The sequence below is a fragment of the Mobula hypostoma genome, chromosome 11 (assembly GCF_963921235.1).
Source record: "Mobula hypostoma chromosome 11, sMobHyp1.1, whole genome shotgun sequence".
In the NCBI taxonomy this organism is placed as follows: Eukaryota; Metazoa; Chordata; class Chondrichthyes; order Myliobatiformes; family Myliobatidae; genus Mobula; species Mobula hypostoma.
Genome location: NC_086107.1, coordinates 15,164,716 through 15,187,400, shown reverse-complemented (window position 1 = coordinate 15,187,400; position 22,685 = coordinate 15,164,716).

Below are 22,685 nucleotides of genomic sequence, written 5' to 3'. Positions count from 1 at the left end.
GTAAGGGCTGGGGGAGCACTGGGTGATGGAACTGAGAAGGATGGGTTACAGGGAGCTAGAACCGACTTGATGGCGTAAATATCCTCAGATCATACCATAAAAATTCTATGATTCTATAAAAATTATTGGGAGAGACAAAACCAAACACACAACCAAAATTTAAAAAAAAGTCCCAGGGGCTTAAGATTTGAGGTGGGGAGGAGAGGAGTTAGAAATGCAGATGTAAAATATGTGCTTTGACTCATTCAGGTAGTTAAAGCAAAACTGAGGACCCCAGATTTACTTGTGAGCACCAAGCATTCCTAAGCCTGGACCTTTCCACAGTTCTAGCTTAAAACTGACAATGGAAACACACTTCTAGACTGTGAAAAGTATTTAAAATGTTGTCATCAGCCAAGGCGGTGCATCGTGTAGTGGTTAGCTTAACGCTTTACAGTGCCAACCAAGAGGTCAGGGTTCAATTTTTGTAAGGAGTTTGCATGTTCTCCCCATGACTGTGTGGGTTTCCTCCAGTACTTCCGTTTGCTCCCACATTCCATAGACTTACTCTTTAGGGTTAGTAGGCTCTGGGCATGCTATGTTGGTACCAGAAGCATGGTGACACTTGCAGGCTGCCCTCAGAACATTCTCGGACTGTGTTGGTTGTTGATGCAAACAGTGCATATTTCAATGTTCCAGAATACATGTGACAAATAAAGCTAATCTTTAGTCCCTCTATCAGCCTTACCAAGATTTTTCTGGGGAGAGTATCATTTACATAGCAGAATGGTCCTAAATTTACTTCAAAATTAAATTGATTAAGGACATTACTTTTATAGTTGTAAAGAATGGCAATTTCAAAAGAGAGGCAGGAGAAAGACTCCAAGTCTCATGGTAACAAGGAAATCCATTGATTTTGACCCAGGTTAATACATTGCTTTGAGGCTGTTTTCTCAAGCAGAAACTAAAATATTTTGAGTGATGTAGGCAAACCATTTAAGAGAGGAGATAATCATACATTGTAGAGGGCAGAAGAGAAAGTCAATCAACAAGGTGGATGGTGGAAATCAAAAAAAAATTGGAGGTTCTGCCATAGCTTTGGGCTGTGATGATAGGTTGCCTTGGAAACTGAATTCATTGTGCCAAGAGTGATTAAATGGATCTGAGTGATCACCTCAATGTTCTGTGGTTACCTTACGTTCCTCACACAACAACTCTGTGGCCTATTCTACATAACCTGAGACTACTAATGTCAGAACATCTGCTTTTGGAGATTTTCAGGAAAGAACCATATCTCAATCTCTCACAGTCAACTGTCCTCATTTAGCGAATGTTGATTAAGGCTGATAACTATGAATTACTTTCAGAGGCCATTTTATTAGGTACACCTGTCCATCTACTTGTTAATGCAAATATCTCATCAGCCAATCATGTGACAGCAACATAATGCATAAAAGCATGCAGGCATGTTTGAGTTTCAGTTGTTGTTCAAGTCAAGCCTCAGTATGTGATCTAAGTGACCTTGACTGTGGAAGGATTGTTAGTTCTAGACAGGGTGCTCTGAATATGTCCAAAACTGTTGATCTTGTGAGATTTTCGCACACAGCAGCCTCTAAAGTTTACAGAGAATGGTGCAAAAAACAAAAAGTATCCAGTGAGGGGCTGTTCTGTGGGCTTTGTTGTTAAGAGAGGTCAGAGGAGATTAGCCAGACTGGTTCAAGCTGACAGGAATGTGACAGTAACTCAAATTACCACACATGACAACCCGTGGTGTGCAGAAGAGCATCTTTGAATGCAATACATGCCAAACCTTAATGTGGATAGCCAGCAGAAGACCATGATCATGCACTCACGGACCTCATTATTAGATATGGGAGGTACCTAATGAAGTGGCCACAGATTGTATTTTCTTTTTTCCACCTCATTTTTACTGAGGCCATTTGAGATTGTCTCTGCTTGGTTGGTTCTTGAATTAAATATTCTGTTTAAAAATACAATTGAAGGTTTTCAGTCCATTATCATGTTAAAATTAAGTTAGCTTTTTTACTAAATGTACAATATATAAATAAACCAATAATTAAATAAATATTTAAAATATTATAAAATTATTAAATATAATAAAATATTTTTTGTCATGTCCAAGCAGGGAAAAGCTGAAGTAGTTAATTTTTGAAACAGCTACTGTAGATCTCAGGAAGATAATAGTGACCACAGTGTATTCCTCTGAGGGAAGGAATTGTTCAAGTATTTGAACCGAATCTGATTACATGCATAATTTAAAAATGTTAGTGGATAAATCTTACAATATGCCCTCTCATTTCTTCTACATGCACAGCCAAGTGACCGAGAGATTACATTATTACATCACATGTAAAACTCTCGGAGATTATATTAGGTGAACTGCCAAAAAATCGGATGCAAGCAAGGCAAAGAGAAGGAAATTATTGCAATTCATGACAGCCCAGTTGTATAAATCAGTGCAATCTCCATTTTTTTTTCTGGCCAGAAACCTGATTAATCGCCCATATCACTAATGGTTTTTGTTCTGATTTAACACTGGGCTCTTTATCTGATGATCGACTAGTCAACTCAGCAAGGAAGACTGTAGAAAACTGTAAGGGAAGCAGCGGTGCGATGTCCTGTCGTTTGCTGGAAATCTGTAATTTTGATTCACCTACATATAACCCTAAATTGTGATGCCTACAGTCTTTCCCAGTTACGTCTTTTGTGTAACTATTGCAGAAAAGTGGTATTGCAACATTTTTATCAGCAAAGATATCCATGCTTTACTCTCCAGTCTTTTAGTCTCCTCATAGATATCAATGATAAAGGAGCCAATTTCGTCATTAATCCACAGTCATTGATTACTTCCTTCAGTTCCATCTTTCTTAATAACTGAGAATGTAAGGAATATGTTAAAATAAACCGGGTTTTCTGAAAAAACAATTCTGGTGAAGTATTTAATAATGTAATGTCTGAAAACATCAAGTGTTTATAATAGCAATAGGCTGACACTCCAGTGCCAAACTAAGGAACAGTTAGAATTGTTGGAGGTACATTTTTAGAAGTTAAATACAGTCCATTATAAGCAAAAAAAAAAAAACCCTGTACTTCCTGGAATTGCTGGAGGTAAGTTGGGTGACATTTGCGGAGAGGTAAGTTGGGTGACATTTGCGGAGAGGTCTGTTTCTCTTTCTGCCAATGCTGCCTGAGATCTCTCAGCAGATAAAGGTTGTAAACTCAGCCAGATCTATTGTGGGAACCAGTCTCCCAGCTTTGAGGGCATCTTCAAAAAGCAATGCCTACAGAAGGTGGTGTCCATCAATAGGGACCCCCATCACTCAGGACGTGCCCTCTTCTCATTGCTACCATCAGGGAGGAGGTACAGGAGCTTGAATGTGCACAGTCAATGTTTTAGGAACAGCTTCTTCCTTCTGCCATCAGATTTTTGAAATCTCCAAACACTTTACCTCACTATTGTTGTTCCCTTTTTGCCCTATTTATTAATAATGTATCTATATATACGTATAATACATATACACACACACACAGATATACATACATATATACCTCACCAGTGCTTGTACAACCGCACATAATCCCTAAACTTCTGTACTCAGTACCGCGAGTGATGAAGGCCAGCATGTCGGAAGATGTTGGACTAAGGAAGAAACTGAGACCTCTTTCTTGCATGCTGTTTCAGAAGTCATGGTGGAAGAGTTGGAGGAAAGGAAAAGCATTCTCTGGCCACAGAGGAACAGGAAACCACCAAGACCAGAGGAAGGAAGCTGCAGAGGAAGATGAGATCAGGTGATCAAATTCATTCAGGAAGTTTAGCGACCTCATACACGTGGTCAATGTCCATGCACTTCTTTCTTCCCAAAGCATGATTAGCCCCACAAACGTCTCCAAGCAACACACACTTATCCTACAGCAATCTCAATCAAGTGGGACTTGATAACAACTTTAACATGATCCCTCATAACTTGGCAGATTTAACAGAGCTCCAGCATTACACTTCCCAACTTAAGAATTCCCCTAACTGTAAAACTATTCATTCAGAGCAGGTACATTGTCCAACACATGGTCACATACTCTGTGACCACTTCTGCCTCTCTGCAAGGACAAGGTGGAGCAGGACTGCATGTAATGGTGGAAAACTGGTGCCAGACAACATGCCCTACATTGGCTCAGTACCACTGGCGGGTCTTCTGACACTAAAGAAGATGTCTAAGATGAATAATTTGCCTTGGTTTTCGATTTCCCTTGATTTCTATGGCCTCTGTCGGTCAGGGTCGACCATATTGCATCCCAGCTGTCTAGATATGCAAGCCAGGGCAGTAAAATACAACGAGCAAGCTGTTGCCCATTTAGCAAGCTCCCCCTCTCCATGCCGCTGATGAACCCAAAGGAAAGGCACAGAATGACACAGTTTGGCACTAGCAGCATTGCAGGAATTGCCGGTCAGAGTTCAACTCGACGTAGGACTGCCTTAGGGACTCCAGCTCCAGACTTTTTTCCTGGGGCTTACTCCAAAAGCTTTCCCCATGAGTGGGTATAGCAGCAAGACAGCGGAGGTTTGAGATCAGTGTTTTCCTTCTCCTGGATGAGCTGCCAACCACGGCTGACGAGACCCGTTTACCCGGAGTAATTGGTTTGAGGCCTGCCTTTGCCCCTTTCTTTTGTCAGTAGAAATGGTTCAGCTGGGCTTAGTAGTTAAGCTATGTGTGAAGACCACTCCTGGCTATAACAACCTATAATTCACATGATTTAGAAGAGAAATATAGTGTTATCATGTTACCATCCCCAACACCATTACCATACTTAGTACACAATTCTATAGAGGTAGGAGTTCCAGCAATCTGGAGGTTCCAATAGAGCTACCACATGGTAACAAATTCACTTGATTTAACAGTTGCATTTATGGTATGCCCTGCCAAAGTGAAAGTTGTTTGATTGACTGGTTTGCCATGGACTCTCCTTGATTACCTGAAACTGATCACAAGGAACCTCTGGCTGTTGGTATGCACCAACTGGACGTTCATTAGGTGGAATGCTACCATCTCTGGGCTTTAATGAGATGCATTCAGGCAATGAGCAACGAAGATGCAGCTTATATCTTCTCAGACCATGGGGAAACTCAGAATGCTCGCAAAGTTAGGGCTTTGGAGAGGGTGCAGAAAATGTTTGTCAGGTTGCTTACACAGAGAGTGGTGTAAGAGCTTGGAACATGCGGCCTGGGATAGGACGCAAAACACTGATAGAACAGATAACAGTACAGCACAGGAACAGGCTCTTAGCCCATGGTGTTGTGTCAATCTAATTAAATTAGTAATTAAATGCCCAGAGTTAAGCGGTAATGGAAGCAGATATAATAATGGTGTTCAAGAGGCTTTTAGATAGGCATTTGAATATGCAGAGAATGGAGGGATATGGATCAGAAGAGATTAGTTTAATTTGGGAAAATGCTTGGCACAGATATTGAGGGCCGAAGGCCCTGTCCCTATGTCATGCAGTTCGATGTTCTGCGGTTCACAAGTACTCCTTTTATTGATGGAATGAAACAAACAGCTCAACTCATGAATAGAAGCTTTGTCACTTCCTTGAAGACTTCCTACATTACTTTATTGTTAATTGACTGCAGACCCATATCTATAAAGCAGCCAGTATAATCAAGGACCCCACCCACCTTGGGCATTCTTCTCTCCCTATGTTGGTTCCATGGTTCTTCTTTGTTTCGTGACTGTCTGTGGGGAAGACAAATTTCTGGCCTGTATACTGCATACATACTTTGATAATAAATGGACTTTGAATCTTTGAATCCCGTTGGACAGAAGATACAAAAGAATGAAACCATGTACAACCACCACAAGCTCTAGCCTGAACGTAGAACATAGAGCGTTACAATACAGTACAGTACAGGCCCTTCAGCCCATGCTGCTGTGCCAACATGTTGCTACAAGACTATTGAACACACCCCAGTGAGGTAAAATGGACTCTTGACCTCACAATCTATTTCATAATGAACTTGCACCTTATTGTCTGCATGCAGTGTGCTTTCTTTGTAACTGTAACGTTATATTCTACCTTCTGTTACAGTTTTATCCCTTGTAAAACCTCAACTCATGCAATATGATGAAATGATCTGTGTGGATGTCATGCAAAACAGTTTTTCTCTCTGCTTTGGTACATGTGACATTAATAAACCAATTACCAAATGAAGAGTCAATGCAAAGAGTAACATTCTTCAGCAGTTAGAGATTGGCATGGTCCTGGTGAGGGAATTCAAGATCATTGCAAGCTTCCCAACCAATGAGCTGGGTAACCCTGGTCCACCGCTTCATCTCTGCCTATATCTAGAGTTGCACACATCTCTGACCATCTGCTTGTGGTGCTGTCGTCGCCATTTAGGTGCACATTCAAGTCATGCTCTCAGAAACCCACCATAGGTCAGATGTCCTACTCAAAGCCCTACTCCTCTTCCTAAGCCCTTACCAGGTATGTGGTCTTATTGAACTTTTTTTGCTCTCTGACTGTCTTGAGTCCTATGGCACAAAAGCAGGCCCTACATCCCTCTGAATCTTTCCTATTCATTTGTCTGCTCAAGTACAAGCTCAAATTTGTTGTTACCTAACTGTACATACGTACAACCAAATGAAACAACGTTCCTCCGGACCATGGTGCACTCACAAAACATATGCCACATGCAGCACATAAAACAAAATATGTTAAGAAAATACAATTCAAAATGCATGTAGTACATAACACAGTAAACAGTAAAGACCCCGCTATCCTAGTGACCAGACCTCGGTGGCAGCAGGGTATTCATTAGTCACACAGCCTGAGGGAAGAAGCTGTTACCCAGGCTGGCAGCTCTACTCCTGATGCTTCTGTACCTCATTGCTTATGGGAGTGGGTCAAAGAGATTGTGGGATGGGTGGTAGGAATCCTTAACAATGCTCTGGGACCTTCGTTTACAATGCTCCCAGTAAATGTCCGAAATAAGAGTGAAGGGGACCCCAGAGATCCTCTTGGCAGTTTTTACTATCTTCTGTGTGGTCTTGCGGTCTAATGCAGCTTCCATTGCACAGAATAAAGTAGCCAGACAGGACACTCTCAATGGTGCTCCTGTAGAAAGTTGTTAGAATGGGGGCAAGAGCCTGTTCCCACAACCTATGGACTCAATTTCAGGGATGCTTTCATCTCATATTCACAATATTTATTGCATTTTTTTTTCTTTTGTATTTGCATAGATTTATATTATTGTCTTTTCTATAGTGGGGCAACCAGAAGTGAATGCTCTTCTCCATTTTGCAGCCAGAATTTTATAAAGCTGTGATATAACTCCCTAACTCTTAAACTCAATGCCTGGACTAATAAGCACTCACATGCCATACACCAGCACTCTTTCGACTTGTGTGGCCTCTTTCCGGGAGATTTCAGCTTCCCTCAAGCTTGATAATTACATAATTATATACAATATTATTTTAAATAATTTCTGCCATTTGTAAAATGTTTTTATGGTCAAAGTATTATTTCCTAATCATTTCATTTCTTAAATTATTACTTTTAATATTTAAGTCATTTTGATCCTTATGAACGTATGAGGGCATCAATGTGGCTATAGACCAGGGCTTCAGGATCTGAGGCCTACTCACCACTGTGCCTCGATAGAAATGCCTTGAACACTCACAGGTGGCAAAAGATAACTGCAACCATAGGATGAATGAGTGTGAGAATAGGACTCCTATGCAAAATCCATCGAAGTTCAAATGCAACTCAAAGAGGATTTTTAAAGGGAATGAATATATTTATTTTTTCAGTTTGCTATGTACTTTATTTGATGGTATTTACTGTCTATTGATAATTCCTCTTGAACAAAGTGGCTGTTCAGAGGGCTTTCAAGGGTGAACCTCACTGTTGTGGCCTTGACGCCTCTTAAGGACTGCAAATGTCTCTCCTGAAAGGCTGTTGATGAGCAAGATAGGATTTTAATGGCAATTTGATCACCCTAACTTTCTATTTCAGATTTATTTAGTTAACTAAATTTAAATTCCTTCTGGCTGCCAGACTGGGAATTGGATTCATGTGTCCCAATCATAAACTCATCCAGTCAAGAATTCTAGAATTCGAGATTGTGTAATGTCATTTCCTGTGCACAACTGTAAGGAGAATGAAATAATTGTTACTCCAGATCCAAAAAACACAAAGAATAAAGGACACAATAACAATACTAAAAGAAACCTCAGTAAATATAAATATATAGAACAGCTTACATAGATTGATTGTTGGTCCATAATGTGATGCTATTAAGGGCTAACGGAAAGTGGTGGACACAGCCTAGACCATCAGAGGAAAATCCCTCCCCACCATTGAGCATATTTACATGGAGTGCTGCCACCAAAAAGCAGCATCCATCATCAAGGACCCCCAAATCTGGGCCATGACCTCCTCTCACTACTATTACCATTGGGAAGAAGGTACAGGACACTATGGTGCCACACCATTTGGTTCAGGAATGGTTATTACCCTTCAACCATCAGACCTCTGAACCATTGCATATAACTTCAATCACCACCACTCGGAAGTGATTCCACAGCCTGCAGACTAACTTTCCAGCCTTCCTGTAAAGGTCTCTTTACAGCTCATGTTCTTAGTATTTTTTATTATTTGTACTATTTATCTTCTTTTGCACATTGGTTTGATTGTCAATCTTTGTGCACAGTTTTTCATAAATTCTGTTGGATTTCTTTATTTTCCTGTAAATGCCTGCAAGAAAACAAATCTCGAGTATTATATGGTAACACAAATGTACTTTAATAATTAACTACTTTACTTTGGCTTTAACTTTATTTCAGATTTCCATCATCAGCCATTTTTGCTCAGTTTTTCCACATTATCCATGCCCAGATCCATTGCCTCTCAGCTCCCATTAAATGCTTAGATATTAAACCAATCAGAATCAGAATCAGATTTAACATCACCGGCATATGTCGTGAAATTTGTAAACTTTCTGGCAGCAGTACAATGAAATACATGATAAATAAGTTTAGAGAGAAAAAACTGAGTTACATTAAGTGTATATTCTGTTAGTTAAGTTAAGGTAAATGGTGCAAGAATAACAGAAATTAACAAAAAGTAGTGAGGTAGTGTTCATGGGTTCAATGTCCATTTCAAAACCAGATGGCAGAGAGGAAGAAGCTATTTCTCAATCGTTAATTGTATGCCTTCCATAGGTGTGAAGTTCACATGAGGAGATGGACATGAAAGTCAAGTAAAGAAAACACAATTAGACAAGGAGGGGGCTTGTTTGTGCAAAGTCTGGACAATGTCAACGAAGTTGTCTGGCTTGTTTCTGTACTTTAGATTCAATATAATTCTTGGTACAAAAGAAAATTTGCACTCACATATTTCTGAGTGAACAGGAAACCAAAAGGAAATTTTCTGATAAGGACTTCTGACATCCTCAAGGATTTATGGAATTCTGGATATTAAAGGAAAAGTAAAGAACGTGTTCATACTGTTTCAAGGTCTTACCAACTCCTAAGTAGCACTACAGTCAAGTTTCTGTTAATATCACAGCAAGCAAACTAAAGGAAGTAGAATACTGACCTACTGCTGGCAAATTAAGTTAGCATAGATTGGCAAAGTGGTCAGCAAGAATATATTAGGTTGTTGGGCTCATTTCTATACTGTATGACTCCATGCATCCAACCTCTGTATATCAGTTTCTATCTGTTTTCAATAAAGAACTGTATGATAAAGTAACACACAAAATGCTGAAGGGACTCAGCAGGTCAGGCAGCATCAACAGAAAGATCTATCTACCTTTCGGCCCAAAGAGTTGATGCTTCTATAAATGTGCCTGACCTGCTGAGTTCCTTCAGCATTTTGTGCGTGTAACTCTGGATTTCCAGCATCTGCAGAATCTCTTGCGATTACTGTATGTTGAAGTCTCTCATCACCCAAACCTGCATTCAACTGAAATCAAGCAGTATATTGACTGGCAAACAGGAGAAAATCTGCAGATGCTGGAAATCCGAGCAACACACACAAAATGCTGGAGGAACTCAGCAGGCCAGGCAACATCTATGGAAGAGAGTCAACGGTCAACATTTCGGGCCGAGACCCTCCTTCAGGACTCAGGACCTGATGAAGCGTCTTGGCCCGAAATGTCGACAGTTTACCTTTTTTCCATAAATGCTGCTTGGCCTGCTGAATTCCTTCTGCATTTTGTATGTGTTGCTTTGTATATTGACGGATAAGATTTCAACTGGAGGGGATAAATGAGTCGGGAAGTGAGTGCTGGAGCAGGCAATGGACAACAGGATTATCAAGGTAATTTGCTGCATTTAATCACCTTACTTGCTATGGCGTCTCAAATGTTTGTAGAACTCTGTCTCACATTTGCCATTATCATTGGTGCTTTTTCTCTCCCATAGTGATGACAATTTAGAGGTGTTGCTTTCAAGGTGGTAACAATAGGGGTCAAACAACACTGTTCATACCAACTGTTCCAAATGTTTTGAATAAAGGTCTGCACTGGAACTTCTGGTATGCTGTCTGCTTTGGTTATTCAAACCAGGTTTCTGCCCACGGGGCTGTCTGTGATCTCTCGTCCCAAAAGTCCAAGATCTAAGCAAGCATTAACTTGCCCCAGAGAAACATGCACTGTAAATAGTTAAACACTAGCTTTCCCCTCTTCTGTCCAAGAGGATCCATCTGTAAATACTTTTCCTCTTGCTTACATTCTGTCCGATCCTGTCCAATGTGTGACAGATAGGGTGAAATGTGTTCCCACGTTCTCTGGTCTATCTCATCCATACTTTACAACAAATATAATCATATCAGTGACAAAACTTCTTCAAGAGGGTGTAAATTATAGATCTACCATCTATAGATGTATCATGGAGAGCATTCTGACAGGCTGCATCACTGTCTGCTGGTATGGGAGGGGGGCTACTGCACAGGACCGAAACAAGCTGCAGAGGTTTGTAAATTTAGTCAGCTCCATCTTGGGTACTAGCCTACAAAGTACCCAGGACATCTTCAAGGAGCGGTGTCTCAGAAAGGCAGCGTCCATTATTAAGGACCTCCAGCACCCAGGGCATGCCCTTTTCTCACTGTTACCATCAGGTAGGAGGTACAGGTGCCTGAAGGCACACACTCAGCGATTCAGGAACAGCTTCTTCCGCTCTGCCATCTGATTCCTAAATGGACATTGAACCCTTGGACACTACCTCACCTTTTAAAAATATATAGTATTTCTGTTTTTTGCACAATTTTTAATCTATTCAATATACGTTTACTGATTAAGGTATACTGAAGAAGATTTATTTATTTATTACTATTTTTTTTTCTCTCTTCTAGATTATGTATTGCATTGAACTGCTGCTACTAAGTTAACAAATTTCACGTCACATGCTGGTGATAATAAACCTGATTCTGATTAATGATTTTCTCAGGGATAAATAAATGTTGGAATGTATGCTGAATTATCTGAAAACAGAGATCAGGATTAAGTGGATCATTTTGTGATTGGGAGGTTACAGCAAATTTGGTTCTAGGTCCCCAGCTGTTTATAATCCAGATCAATGATTGGGAATGAGGAATTCATTTCCAAGTCTGATGATGATAAAAGTAGGGTAGCTTCGTGTACAGAAAACCTTCATGGGGGAAAAGGATGAAAATAAGTAAAAGGGTCGATATAGAAAATCAAAGCCTGAAGGTCAATTGGAAGTCCACATCGAAGTTCAAAGGTTGATCAGCAATCTTGAGTCCAAGGCCCAATGGTCAGATTCTGCAAATCTCTGCAAGTCTACCGGGAAAGTCAAAGGCCCAATGTCTGCAAATCCACAAGTCCGCTGGGGACTGGAGGATTGGGGTTAGAAGTCTGTGTTTTTCTGTGGGTGGGTGGGAGGGAGGGAGGGACGGAGCTCGCTTTGTTGTTGTTGCTTTGTTGCTTGGTATGTTCTGCTTGGTTGTGTTCTGTGTTGTATAGCTGAATATGGTGGGCTTGCTATGTTGGCTCCAGAATATGTAGCAACACTTGCGGGCTATCCCCGTCACATCCATGGGTGGTTGGTTGTTAATTCAAACGGCGCATATGTTTTGATGTACATGTGATAAATAAGTGAATCTGAATATGACGTGGATGGTGAAGGAGATGGCTGATGACATAAGACGTAGAAAACTCTGAGGAAGGTAAAGCAGAAAAGCAAAGAATTAAATGAAATGGTAAGAGAAAGGTAGGTGCTGAGGTTCAGTGTAGCCTGGATATCGTTATAAGCAATCACTGACAGTTAACACATAGCAACTGTGAAGGAAAATTAAATGTGGCCTATTTAAGAGTTCAGAGTTTATGTTGCAATTATACAGGACTTTGCTGAGAGGAAATCTGTAACATTGTGTACAAATCCCACATAGAGCAATACATGCGGATACTTAGTCACCCTCGGATAGATTGAATAGAATGGATCAGGACTTTCTTGAGTGAAAAGTATGAAAGTTGGTCTCACTGAAAAGTACAAACTTCCTTCAGGATGTGACAGCGTAGAGACAAGGATAAAATTTCTGAAGGCTGCAGCCAACAGAACCAGCCGTCACCAACTCAAAATAAGGGTGCATGTGTTCCGGGTTGAAATAAAAGAAATTCCATTATGTAGGAAATTCAAACCAAAATGGGTGACAAATACTCAATCATTGAGGATATCGAATGAAGAAGATCAAACATTATTTGGATATTAAGAAAATCAAGATATACATGATTCATGAAAGAATGTAGCACTGAGGTAAAAGATAATGCAGCAAATCAGTATACTCTGGAACAGGTCTTTTGGCCTACAATGTCTACCTCAATCTTAGCTTATTGATTGGTAGATCAACCAAAAGGAATCTATGGTTTTCTCAAGTAAAATGTACAATGTTTAGCCATACATTATAGTAAAGCAATTACAAGTATTTTTCATTTGATAATGATAACATTTATGAACTAAACTGGTAGCAGTCATTGAATTGATAATTGATAGCTTTTTTGTCTTTTTTATTGATATTCTCCTAAAAATGGCAAATACAAACTGTTACTTAAAACATGCAATCTTATAAAATTAAAAGCTGAGTATTCATCCTTACAGAATCGAATTTAGAAAAAAAATATGGCCTTTCCTTTCAGAAATGCGGGCTATTGGAGAAGATTTGCATTCAGTGTAGTCAATTGGCTTCATGACTTTATTCTTCCATATTAATGGCATCTTGTTGCTCTTCAGTTCTCCAGGAACCAAACTCATGCCCACACTCCCTTCATCATGCTCATGGTGGCTCAGTTCTAAAGATTCTAACTTCTGGAATTTCCTCCTTCATGACTCTCTTGCCTTCGAGGACCACCTCAAGGTCTCTCCCTTTGACCAAACACCCATTTGATGTCTCCTTTATTGACCAGGTGTCTGATTAAATCTTGTCCACAGCCTTGTGACACTTTACCATGATGCTTGGCTATGAAGAATGCAAACTCCTGCAATTTAGCTCTTGTGCTGATGATTAAAGTAACACTTCACTGTGCTGTGAGATGGAAAGAAGATTGGTTTTACAGCCTTTCAGCCTGGTTGATGCACATGCTCACAATCTATACACATTCCTCAAAAGGGAAGCACATGGTGATCTTAATGTGAATACAACAACATAACGTAACAATAACTACACAACACAGATGATATTTGATGTACTTTCCTTCATAATTAATGTCAGTTGGTCACAGGACCTGCATTGTTGCTGGATTGCTTTAGTGTAATTATGTAGTAAAGGCAATAATTTAAAAATATTCCAAAACTCAATTCTAATTCATCTGTCCTTAATTTGTGAAATGGTTAACAATACAGGGAAACCAGTGGAAATAGAAACCATATGGCCTTATGATGTGTAAAACAAGTTCACTTGCACTAGAATAAATTTGTTGTCTTTTGTTGCAGCCTTCCCTTATAAACCAGCTGTTCCAGCTGTTCCCCTGTCTTTCCCAGAGTTATCATGCCTCAGTGCCTTCATCTGATATCAGTAGCTGTTGCCAGTAAGTTCAGCAAAGCCACATACTGGACCCTTGGTATGCAGAGTGAGTAAGCCCATCCTCAAAGCCTGTAATGCTGATTAGGGCTTTAACCTGATGAAAGACAACTTAACCAATCCCCAATAAGTTATAGGCACCATGGGAGGAAGTAAAGCAGTCACAGGCATTTTTTTTCTGTCTAGCATTTATTAATGAAACTTTAAGACAGGAATAACAAGTAAAATCGATATCAGCTGAATAAATGCTTGATTGTAATATAGGCTGCATGGGGTTAGTGTCTTAATGATCTTTTCAATATGTTAGATTTGCATAATCTGTAGCAGAAGTAATGAGAGATTTGCTGCCTATTGTCCAATCAGCTGCCTAGATCTGCAGTCATAATGCAGACTTCCCTAAGTGACCGATTACAAACATTTATGGAATGACTGAGTTACCAAAGATCGATGCTAGTCTTTAATAACTTAATTATGACACTGCATTCTGGGCTTTGTGTGAACCACTGCTGCCGCTAAGTTGATGTGTGGGAACCATTGAAATAATTATCAGGGTTACGAGCCACTAATCTACTCCAGATTGTATAATTGTTGTTTTGGTTTAATTGTATTTTACAGACTGTTGTGTCAGGCACTCTTTTTAAGAGTTTGTTTGTGCGGCAGGGCCGATGATTAGTGAAAATGAAGACATGCAGAATCTAAGCCTCACCTTCTTACGTTAGTTTAAGTAGGCTGTCAGCTTCTTTTGGCAACATGTTATTGTTTTTGGAACTCAGTTTCTAGTCAGTAGCAATGTGTTGATCTAAGAATATTCATTTATTGTGATACATTGCCCATAAAGCCGTTTGTCTATGCAGTGACCCTGCAGATTATATAGGATGTTCTTATACAGTAAATTCAGAAACAGAATCAGATTTAATAACATCAACATATGGTAGAAGTGCATTAGAATACATAATAAATATATATAGGTAAAAGTTAAATTAATATGTAGTGCAACTGAAAAAAGAGGTGAAGTACTGTTCATGGGTTCAACATCCATTCAGAAATCAGATGGCAGAGGGGAAGAACTGTTCCTGAATCATTGAGTGTGTGCCTTCAGGCTTCTGTACCTCCTTCTTGATGGTAGCAAGAAAAGAGGACATGTCCTGGGTGATGGATGTGATCTTTTTGAAGCATCGGTCCTTGAAGATGTCCTGGGCACTGGGGAGACTAGTGCCCGTGATGAAGCTGACTGAGTTTACAACTTCCTGCAGCTTATTTCGATTCAGTGCAGCAGCCTTCCTGTACCAGACAGTGGTGCAGCCAGTTAGAATGGTCTCCACAGGACATCTGTAGAAATTTGCCAAGTGTCTTAGGTGACATACCAAATCTCTTCAAATTCCTAATGAAATATAGCTGCTGATGTGCCTTCTTTGTAACTGCATCGATATGTTGGGCCCAGGATAGATCCTCCGAGGTGTTAACCGTCTGCTGGTATAAATTAGAATATTGTGCCTAAAATGATGGAATAACTTGCAAGTTGAAGAGGTATTTGTAAAACCATGGGGAGTTAGAACAAGGAGTGAAACTTTGTGGATAACTCAATGGATATAAGGGATTAAATAGCCTCCTTCCGTGTTGTGTGTTTCCCGGACAAGGCATTCTACCTCTTTGCACTGCTGAGTTAGACCGGGCTGGTTCAAACATTGAACAGGACATCAATAAAACTTGTTAAGGAGGGGCATGTAATGGAAGGGCTATAGACGCTGGCATAAAGTATTGGTAATGGTGGCATTAACGGTTATGAGTGGCAAAGATTTGACTGAGTTGGAATTCTTTCCATATTCTTCACACCAAGACAATAGTATTGCATATTTGGCAACAACTCATACCTCATACCTATACTGACAGTCACTGTTCAGCTGTGTTTCCATATGCCCTGCTGTGACCTAGAAAATTACTTTTGCCAAGAGTCACTTTGTCATTTTATCATTTCCTGTCAGAGTCTGATAATCTTGCACCTAGTATCACTTTACATAGAGTACTGTGCTAAAGTCTGAGGCACACACACACACACAAATATACATAGCTAGGGTGACTAAGGCTATTATATAAAACTTGTGCTGCTGAAGGGTCTTGGCCTGAAATGGTGACTGCTTTTTCATTTCCATAGATGCTGCTAACTTTCTCCAGAATATTGTATGTGTTACTCTAGATTTCCAGCATCTGCAGAATCCCTTGAGTTTTTATTTATTCATTTATTGAGATACAGTGCAGAATGGGTCTTTCTGGCCCTTCAAGGGCTGCTGCCCAACGATCCCAAGGTTTAATCTTGGCCTCATCACAGGACGGTTTACAATGACCAATTAATCCACTAAATGGTGTGTCTTTGGACTTTGGGAGGAAATCAGAGTACGTGGAAAAAACCCACATGGTCATGGGGAGAATGTACAAACTGGTTACAGGCAGCAGTGGGAAATGAACCCGGGTCACCTGCATTGTAAAGCATTGTGCTTACAACTACGCTCCTGTGCCACCCTTTACGTATATAAGCTATATTTTATGTATATACAGCCACACTCATTTACTTGAACATTGTGTTTAATAGGATTGCTTTTACATTTATATTTGTTGTATGCTTTTCTTTTGTCTTTTTTGTCGTGTTTTTTATGATCCTTGGGTTTTTTAATATGCATTGGATCCGGAGTATCGATCATTTCATTCTCCTTTACACTTGTGAACTGAAAAATGACAATAAGTAATCTTGAATCTTGAGTCTTGAACTCTGTGATAGTTACCTGAATGATTTTGGTGCAGCAACAAAGATCAGACACTGCACAACCGAACATGCGTCTTTGCAAGTACCCAGGTTGTTATCGCAGGTAGATGAGTAAGTAAAGCCATGAGCTGCAGATTTCCGGATCTGGACAAGTATTGCAGCGGATGAGAGCCCCAATGCGTTTCATCAGGGAGTAGTAGGAACAGATCCACATTCACAATTCCTCACACATTCCTGGGGATATACACCAGCTGTTCTTAGTTGGCTCTTGTGCAATTTTCAAGTATTATCGTCATTGAGCAGAGCATTTTCATTCTTCAGGATTACACAGAATCATTTATCAGCATTACCTATAAGCTACAGACAGAAATGCTACAATTAAAAATCACTTATTATATCTAACCTTTTATTTAACCCAGCAGAGTCTTTTTCGCTCTGTCTACTCTGCAGTGGGATATTTTCCAAACCCCCAACCAATTTTTATCCCTGACCTAACAGCATCAAATAGATTATCCAGCCATTTATCTCAGTGCTGTTCAAGAGACCTTGATGTGCGTAAATTAGCTGCAGCAGCTCCCCACATTACGACAGTGAGTGCACTTCAAAAATTAACCACCGGCCTTGAAGCTACATGTGGCATTCTGAGATTATCTGAGGGGTGCTGTTTAAGTACAGTCTTTCCTGACATGTAATTCTTTGTTAAGTGAGCATACATCTTTGAATTCACTTTGGTGCTCTTGTTTGTGAAATATCACACACTACTGTATTCTGAGAGTGGATGACACTGCCTTGAAACTAAATGTTACCAGCAATTTTCTAGCTGGCAGCGACAACTTGTGTTCAGTCACATGCTCTGTATAGCAAAGCATACAGGGCTTCATGGGATATTTTAAAAGCCATTTCGGAAGATATAAGAGCATCTCACTTTAAGGACTCTTTATATCATTATCTCATGTTCTTGTTATTTATTACTCCTTATTTATATTTGCATTTGCATAGTTCGTTGTCTTCTGCACTCCAGTAGATCTTTCATTGATCCTGTTAGAGTTGGTGTTCTATAGATTTGCTGCATGCGCCCACAGGAAAATAACCCTCAGGGTTGTATATGGTGACATATATGTACTTCGATAATAAAATTTACTTTGAACTCTGATGTAATCAAACGCTGAGCAAAGTGATCAACAAACATATAATGGGTGTCTTAAAGGAGGATAGAATAGTAAAGAGGTTTCGGGAGGGAAATTTAAAGCTAAGGTAGTGGGTAGGTGAAGTGTCTGTTGGCTATGGTGAAGTAATTGAATCCAAGAATTCTCTATTTGAAGTATCTCCATGTTTCCTTTTCACGCAGAAGGAACACATTTTGAGTTCACGTCCCAGAGCAATCCCATTCCCCACGAAATCTCCCTGTAATCTATTCTCCCCACATTCTCATCAACTCCCGGTGGAATCCAGCATTCACTTACGCAACGGAGGGGCGATTTACCGTGAGCAATTAACCAATCAGCCTGCATGCCTTTGGGATGTGGGAGGAGAGTGGAGCACCGGAGGCAGCCCAATTGCTTCACTGAGGCATCGGGATCGGGATCAAAGTCAGGTTCCTGAAGCAGTGTGTCATCCCAAATCTGGAGGAGGGAAGATATGTCAGTGTAGTACTGGTAATGTCCACAGTAATAAGGAGGGAATGCATTCAATAGACACTTTGTTAAGTATCTCCTGTACCTAATAAAGTAGTCACTGAGTATATGTTAAGCAGCATCTATGGAGGAGTACAGTCGACGTTACAGGCCAAGACCCTTCAATAGGACTGGAGAAAAAAAAAGTTGAGGACTCAGAGTTAGAAGGCGGGGTAGGGGAGGAAGAAACAAGGTGATAGGTGAAACTGGGAGGGGGAAGGATGAAGTAAAGAGCTGGGAAGTTGACTGGTGAAAGAGATACAGGGCTGGAGAAGGGAGTATCTGATGGGAGAGGACAGAAGGCCATGGAAAAAAGAGAAGAGGGAGGAGCACCAGAGGGAGGTGATTGGTGGGTGGGGGGGGGGTGTAGCATTACCAGAAGTTCGAGAAATTGATGTTCATGCCATCTGTTTGGAGGCTACTCAGACGGAATATAAGGTGTTGTTCCTCCGATCATAGTGTGGCCTCATCACGACAGTAGCCTCATTGACATGTCAGTCCATGGTCTCTTCTACTTTTGCAATGAAGACACACTCAGGCTGGAAGAGCAACACTTTATATTCAGTCTGGGTAGCCTCCAACCTGGTAGCATGAATATCGATTTCGTGAATTTCTCCCTCCCCCCCACCTCTCCTTCACTATTCCCCATTCCCCTTTCCCTCTGTCACCTTATCCCCTTACCTGCCCATCACCTCCCTTTGGTGCTTCTCCCCCTTTTCTTACTTCCATGGCCTTCTGTCCTCTCCTATCAGATACTCCCTTCTCCAGCCCTGTATCTCTTTCTCTAGTCAACTTCCCAGCTCTTTACTTCATCCCTCCCCCCTCCCAGTTTCACCTATCACATTGTTTCTTTCTCCCCTCCACCCCCCGACCTTCTTCCTCTGACTTCTCATCCTTTTGTTTCCAGTCCTGATGAAGGGTGTCAGCCCGAAATGTTGGCTGTGTTCTTCCATAGATGTTGCCTAGCCTACTGAGTTTCTCCAGCATTTTGTGTGTGTTGCTTGGATTTCCAGCACCTGAAGATTTTCTCTTGTTTGAGTATATGTTTGTGGTCTTCTACCGCTGTAGCCCATTCACTTCAAGGCTTGATGTGCTGTGTATTCAGAGATGCTCTTCTGCACACCACTGTTGTAATGTGTGGTTATTTCAGTTACTGTCAACTTCCTGTCAGCTTGAACCAGTCTGGCATTCTCCAGCTCTCTCATTAACAAGGAGCTTTCGCCCACAGAACTGCTACTCACTGGATATTTTTCACGCCATTCTCTGTAAACTCTAGAGATTGTAGTCCATGAAAATTCCAAGAGATCAGCAGTTTCTGAGATATTGAAACCACCCGGTCTGCGAATAACAGTCATTCCACAGTCACAGTCATTTAAAATATGTTTCTGCCCCATTCTGATGTTTAGCCTGAACAACAACGGAACCTCTTGACCATATCTGCACTCTTTCATGCAATGAGCGGCTGTTACATGATCGATTAGATACTTGCATTAACAAGGAAGTGTACAGGTATACCTAATAACGTTGGCACTGAGTGTATACCATGAGAGATTTAAAATATGGTTCTCCATTAGAATATTAGGGCATTGTTTTACCAGGAAGTTTGTATGTCTGGCAAAATAGGACAACACACGAAGTGGTCTGGATGTCTAAGGAAAAGTGTAGGAGGAGGCAGGTCAGGATGGGATTATCAAACCAATCCACACTATATCACTCAGCTAGAACATGATTATATGGTATTGCAGAAAAAAAGAGTTCTTTCAAAAATGTTGTTGGTTTGTGGGTTGTAATTGTTAGTGGAAAAGAACATTTACTAGCATATTATTTCAATTTTTTTAATAATGAAAAACAGTAGGTCTTAAAGCTGTTTCAATGAAGAAAAATTTTCAAATCAATATGCAACACACACACAGAAAATGCTGAAGGAACTCAGCAGGTCACGCAGGTTCTATGGAGAGGAATAAACAGTCTATGTTTTGGGCCGAGACCCTTCATCAGGACTGGAAAGAAGAGGGGAAGAAGCCAGAATCAAATCCAATAAAACACTTCTATGAAAGATCTGATCTCATCGCTACATTATAGTAGGTACGTATCTGAGAGTGTTATAGAGGGTCTAGAAGAGGTTTGCTAGAATGATTCATGGAATGAGGGATTGCATTAAATAGAGTTTTTAAATTTTACTTTATGGATTTTTTATTTATTTAATGATGCAGCACAGCAACAAGCCCTTCGGCCCAATGAGCCCTCACCACCCAATTACACCCAGGTGTCTGAAGTTCAAAGTAAAATTATTATCATAGTACGTATATAATCACCACATACAAGCCTGAGATTCATTTTCCTGTGGGTGAACTCAATAAATCCAATAACCATAACAGAATCAATGAATGATCATTAATCGTTCTTTTGCTTTAGCAGTGTGCAAAAGACAACAAAATGTGCAAATACAGAATTTAAAAAAAACGATAAACAAATATCAAGAACATGAGATGAGGGGTCCTTGAAAGTGAGTCCATAGGTTGTGGCAACAGTTCAGTAATGGGGCAAGTGAAGTTATCCCCTCTGGTTCAAGAGCCTGATGGCTGAAGGATAATAACTGTTTCTGAACCCGGTGGTGCGAGTCCTGAGGCTCCTGCACTTCTTTCCTCATGGCAGCAGTGAGAAGACAGCATGACCTGGGTGGTAGGGGTCCCTGATGATGGATGCTGCTTTCCTACGACAATGCTCAGTGTAGATGTGTTCAGTGGTGGGGATTTTCCATTCAAGGGCATTGGTGTTTCCATACCAGATTGTGAGGCAGCCATAACTCATCAACAGAAGCTCATCAAGGTTTAAGATGGCCTGCCAAATCTTCGGAAACTTCTCAGGAAGCTGTGCTTTCTTCATAATTGCACTTAGATAGATAGATACTTTATTGATACCAAAAGAATTACACTATCACAGTAGCATTACAAGTGCACAGATATACAAATTTTTAGAAGCGAAGTAAGAAAGTATAGAAAACAAGTTACCTTTAAAACAAGATGTACAAGATTTACAAGGTTTCCAAGTTCACACTCATAAGATGGTAGTGCAAGAATAACTGTAATATTATACAGTAATGGGTGCACATTCACACGGTCCAGATAAGTAGTGATGGTAGATTAACATAGTATTGCATAGGGTGTCTGCAATAGCAGGATGTGGTAAACAGAGCTAATCAGATTTTAAACAGAGCTCCGGTAAACAGAGGTTAATAACAGTCTAAGAGGATGCGGTCACCACTTCCCTGGCTATAAGTTGACTCACTGTAGAGGCTAATGGCCAAGGGTAAAAATGTTCTGGGCCCAGAACAGGTACCCTGAACTGAGAACACCAAAGAATTTAAAATTGTTGACCCTCTCCACCTCAGATCCGCCAATGAGGATTGGCTTGTGGGATCTCTGGTTTCCTTCTCCTGAAGTCAAGTAACAGCTCCTTGGTCTTGCTGACATTGAGTGAGAGGTTGATGTCGTGGCACCACTCAACCAGATTTTCAATCTCCCTCTTCTATGCTGATTTTTGTCACCACCTCTGATTCACCAGTTCACCTACCTGTAGTCATGGGAAGAAACTGGAGTATCCAGAGAAAACCCATGTAGTCATGGGGAAAATGTTCAAACTCCTTACAGATAGAGATGGGAAATGAACCCAGGTCATTAATACTGTAAAGCATTGTACCACCTTGTTACCGTACCGCCCTGATCTGTTGAATATTTACAGAACCTTACCTATTTACTTCAGGTTACCAAAATCTGCTGTATAGTAATTTGGTTTTGCTTTTCATTTCTATTTTCTGATCTGTTTTTAACTCAGAAAGCACAGTCTCCATTATGAATGGAAAAATTAAAAACATGTTCATATGACTTGCTCTGTCTGCTATTTTAACACAGCTGTGAACCTATTTATTTTCCATGATTAAATGCCTAACTACACAAGCAGACAGTGGAATGTCATGCAAATGCATTATGCATGTCTGCTAATATCACTGACAGTAATTTCTAGGTTTACAATTGCAATGAATTCACTGCAAAGTAATCACTTAGTTCCACTAAGCATTCATTTAAAAGTGTACCTGTTGCTGAGTTTTAACATGTGGCAGGACCTATAATTTTGTGTTTCTCATTGATAACTTTTAACAAAATTACCTTCTCTAATTATTGTCTTTTCTGGTGAAACCCTGTGCTTTATGGAAGTGGTGGATA